Below are 5,467 nucleotides of genomic sequence, written 5' to 3' on the forward strand. Positions count from 1 at the left end.
GATAGTAGCCAGGCTACCACGAGGATAGTAACTAGGATAGTAGGCAGGATAGTAACTAGGATAGTAACTAGGATAGTAACCAGGATATACCCAGGCTATCACCAGGATAGTAGCCAGGATAGGCCTACCCTGGGGTAGGCTGGTGTTTGAAGTGGTCCAGTATGGACCATGTACGTGGTCACGGACAAAATTGTGGTCCTTACTTATGGACCAGGCCTAAAACATAGGCCTAGTGTGTTGTATAGACCTATGGCCGGCCTGCTTTGATGAGAGAGAGAGAGAGAGAGAGAGAGAGAGAGAGAGAGAGAGAGAGAGAGAGAGAGAGAGAGAGAGAGAGAGAGAGAGAGAGAGAGAGAGAGAGAGAGAGAGAGAGAGACAGAGAGAGACAGAGAGAGACAGAGAGAGAGAGACACAGAGAGAGAGAGAGAGAGAGAGAGAGAGAGAGAGAAAGTTAGGAGAGAGAAGGAGAGAGAAAGAGAGAGAGAGAGAGAGAGAGAGAGAGAGAGAGAGAGAGAGAGAGAGAGAGAGAGAGAGAGAGAGAGAGAGTGTGTGTGTGTGAGAGATATTTTTATACGGTCACCTGACAACTCACTTTATTGGGTCTGGTAGACCACAAGACCAGTGTTACTAACACAACACAACACACACACACACACACACACACACACACACACACACACACACAACACGTGTGCACAAGGCACCATATGTGTCTCCACTAACACCTGTGTAAACACGTGTGAGCTTACCTACATACATACATATATACACACACGGTGTTTCAAATACATTGACCTAATTTCAAAGCAAACTGTTTGGAAGCTAGACAAATCTATTTGAAACACCCTGTATATTACAGGAAGCGTTCCCCCTCTGGATGGCCACGTTGGCTCCCTGTTATTTTAGACTATTATTATTATTATTATTATTATTATTATTATTATTATTATTATTATTATTATTATTATTATTATCATTATTAATTATTGCTACATGTGTGATATTATTGCCCCATGAGAGGAAAAACTAAGCAGGAGATGCAGCACTCTTCCGACCATCCAAGACCATATCATTGTGATCCAGTAGTTGTGAGAGGCAGGAGCGACCATCCAAGACCATATCATAGTGATCCAGTAGTTGTGAGAGGTAGGAGCGACCATCCAAGACCATATCATAGTGATCCAGTAGTTGTGAGAGGCAGGAGCGACCATCCAAGACCATATCATAGTGATCCAGTAGTTGTGAGAGGCAGGAGCGACCATCCAAGACCATATCATAGTGATCCAGTAGTTGTGAGAGGCAGGAGCGACCATCCAAGACCATATCATAGTGATCCAGTAGTTGTGAGAGGCAGGAGCGACCATCCAAGACCATATCATAGTGATCCAATAGTTGTGAGAGGCAGGAGCGACCATCCAAGATCATATCATAGTGATCCAGTAGTTGTGAGAGGCAGGAGCAACCGTCCAAGACAATATCATAGTGATCCAGTAGTTGTGAGAGGCAGGAGCGACCATCCAAGACCATATCATAGTGATCCAGTAGTTGTGAGAGGCAGGAGCGACCATACAAGACCATATCATAGTGATCCAGTAGTTGTGAGAGGCAGGAACGACGATCCAAGACCATATCATAGTGATCCAGTAGTTGTGAGAGGCAGGAGCGACCATCCAAGACCATATCAGAGTGATCCAGTAGTTGTGAGAGGCAGGAGCGACCATACAAGACCATATCATAGTGATCCAGTAGTTGTGAGAGGCAGGAGCGACCATCCAAGACCATATCATAGTGATCCAGTAGTTGTGAGAGGCAGGAGCGACCGTCCAAGACCATATCAGAGTGATCCAGTAGTTGTGAGAGGCAGGAGCGACCATCCAAGACCATATCATAGGAACATAAGAACATAAGAACGAAGGAACACTGCAGAAGGCCTACTGGCCCATGCGAGGCAGGTCCAAGTCTCCTACCGGCTTAAGCCAATGCACCCAACCTAGTCAGGTCAGGTCACATTGACTTAAGGGAGGAACACGGCAACCGACCTGTTAGCACAAGCTATCAGGTCTAACTCACACCCACCCACATCTACTCATGTATTTATCCAACCTATTTTTAAAGCTACACAACGTTCTGGCCTCTATAACGGTACTTGGGAGTTTGTTCCACTCATCCACAACTCTATTACCAAACCAGTACTTTCCTATATCCTTCCTGAATCTGAATTTTTCCAACTTAAAACCATTGCTGCGAGTCCTGTCTAGGCTAGATATTTTCAGCACACTATTTACATCCCCTTTATTTATTCCTGTCTTCCATTTATACACCTCAATCATATCCCCCCTAATTCTACGTCTTTCTAGAGAGTGCAGTTTCAGGGCCCTTAGTCTATCCTCATAGGGAAGGTTTCTGATACATGGGATCATCTTTGTCATCCTCCTTTGTACATTTTCCAGAGAATTTATATCCATTCTGTAATACGGTGACCAAAACTGTGCAGCATAATCTAAATGAGGCCTAACCAAGGATGTATAGAGTTGAAGAACAACCTGAGGACTCCTATTATTTATGCTTCTTGATATGAAGCCAAGGATTCTATTAGCTTTATTGCGAACACTTATGCACTGTTGTCTTGGTTTCAGATTACTGCTAACCAGAACTCCTAAATCTTTTTCGCAATCCGTAATATTAAGATCTACATTATTTAGTTTATATGTGGCATGGTTATTGTCCTGTCCAACATTTAGAACTTTGCATTTGTCTATATTAAACTGCATCTGCCACTTCTCCGACCACTGCATCAGTCTATTCAAATCTTCCTGGAGTGCTCGAATGTCCTCGTCAGAATGAATTCGACGCCCTATTTTGGTGTCATCGGCAAACTTGCCGATGTCGCTCTTTATGCCCTCATCTATGTCGTTTATGTAGATTGTGAACAGCAGGGGGCCCAACATTGACCCCTGTGGAACACCGCTCGTGACGCTTCCCCACTCTGATTTCTCCCCATTTATGCAAACTCTCTGCTGCCTATTTGTCAACCATGCCTCTATCCAGGAAAAAATTTCTCCTCCTATTCCATGTGCTTTAATTTTCCTCAATAGTCTCTGATGTGGGACCCTGTCAAAAGCCTTACTGAAGTCCATATACACAATATCATATTCATTACCATGATCTACCTCCTCAAATACCTTAGTGAAAAAAGTTAATAAATTCGTAAGGCAGGAACGCCCCTTTGTAAAACCATGCTGAGATTCGTTGATTAATTTATGCTTTTCAAGATGGCTACGAACTGCCTCGGCAATTATTGATTCCATAAATTTTCCCACTATGGAGGTTAGGCTTATTGGTCTATAGTTCGAAGCTAAGGACCTGTCACCTGTTTTGAAAATAGGTATCACATTTGCCATTTTCCACTTATCTGGCACCATGCCAGTTTGTAGTGATATGTTGAAAAGATTAGCCAAAGGTGTGCTAAGCTCCTCTTTACATTCCTTTAGAACCCTTGCATACAGTTCATCAGGGCCTGGGGATTTGTTAGGTTTTAATTTATCTATTTGCCTAAGGACCATGTCACTTGTGACCCTAATAGTGCACAGTTTATTATCGTCCTGTTCTACATAATTTATCATTACTGGAATATCGCTGGTATCCTCCTGTGTAAAAACTGAGAGGAAGTATGTGTTAAAAATTCTACACATTTCCTTATCACTGTCAGTGAGCTGACCCGAGTAACTTTTGAGTGGGCCTATCTTGTCCCTGATCTTACTTCTGTATACCTGAAAGAATCCTTTTGGGTTAGTCTTCGATTCTTTTGCAACTTTAACCTCATAATCTCTTTTTGCTTTTCTAATTCCCTTTTTTATTTCTCTCTTTAACTGAATATATCGATTTCTTAATTGCCCCTCTCCTCTTTTGATTTGCCTATATATGCCTCTCTTTTGACCAATCAGATATTTTAATCTATTGTTCATCCATTTAGGATCATTTTTGTTTGATCTGATTTCCCTATTTGGAACATAATTTGACTGAGCAGCTAGAACTATGCCCTGGAAAGCATCATATCGGCAACCATCACCACCTACCTGACCCTTAGTCAGGTCATTCCAGTTCAGCCCACCTAAGTAATTTTTCAGTCCTATGAAATCAGCCAAGCGAAAGTCAGGGACGGAGACTTGATTGCCATTATTAGGGGAATTCCATGATATATTAAAACTGAGTGATTTGTGATCACTCTCCCCAAGCTCATCATTAACCTCAAGATTATTAATTAGTGTTTCCCTACTGGCAAGAACCAAGTCAAGGAGGTTATTTCCCCTAGTTGGCTCTGTCACAAACTGTTTTAAAAACAATCCTGGATCGTATCAAGAAAGTCACCCGACTCTAAATTTCCTGTCAAATTGCTCCAGTCAATCTGTCTATAGTTGAAATCTCCCATTAGCACAACATTTTCGTATGTAGATGCCTTACGAATTTCGTCCCATAGAAGTTTACTGCACTCCCTATCAAGATTTGGGGCCCTGTAAATCACACCCAAAATTAGTTTTTCTCGGCCCTCGAGAAGCTGTAACCAAACAGATTCAGTGGCTGACGCTTCTAATTTAATATCTTGTCTAACACAACAATTTAAATTGTCTCTGACATACATCGCTACTCCACCACCTTTCCTGTTGACCCTGTCAGTGTGGAATAATTTATAGCCTTGTATGTGACATTCAGAGGGCATCTCTGTATCTTTCAGATTGAGCCAGGTCTCTGTTATAGCAATAATATCTATGTTTCCTGCACTTGCAATTAATCTTAGCTCATCTATCTTATTTCTAACACTCCTGCTATTAGTATAGTAAACCTTAAGGGAGCTAGTCCCTTGCTGCCCTCTGCTGTCCCCCTTTGTTTGCTGACCTGTTCTATTGTCTTTATTTATAACTTCATGCTGAATGCCTTTTATACATTTACTGTTTCCAACCCTAGTGTTGCAACCTGCTTGTTTCCCACACACACCCATACCTCTATCTTCCATCAGTTTAAAATCATAGGCATTTCACCAATGGCCTTCTCAATCGAGTCTGCAAGTGCTACCACCCCTGACCCAGAGAGATGTACCCCATCATAGTGATTCAGTAGTTGTGAGAGGCAGGAGCGACCATCCAAGACCATATCATAGTGATTCAGTAGTTGTGAGAGGCAGGAGCGACCGTCCAAGACCATATCAGAGTGATCCAGTAGTTCTGAGAGGCAGGAGCGACCATCCAAGACCATATCATAGTGATCCAGTAGTTGTGAGAGGCAGGAGCGACCTGCTCTGAACCCAGTTGTCCTGGACTGTGCAACTGCCGGGAATCCAAGAGGTTTACAATCCTGCTTCTTACAACTCTTTCAAAGATTTTTATGACGTGGGACGTTAGAGCTATTGGTCTATTGTTCTTAGCTTTTAACTTTGTTGCCACGTTTATAGAGGGAGGCTATATCTGTTGTT

This window comes from Cherax quadricarinatus, chromosome 97 (genome assembly GCF_038502225.1).
Source record: "Cherax quadricarinatus isolate ZL_2023a chromosome 97, ASM3850222v1, whole genome shotgun sequence".
In the NCBI taxonomy this organism is placed as follows: Eukaryota; Metazoa; Arthropoda; class Malacostraca; order Decapoda; family Parastacidae; genus Cherax; species Cherax quadricarinatus.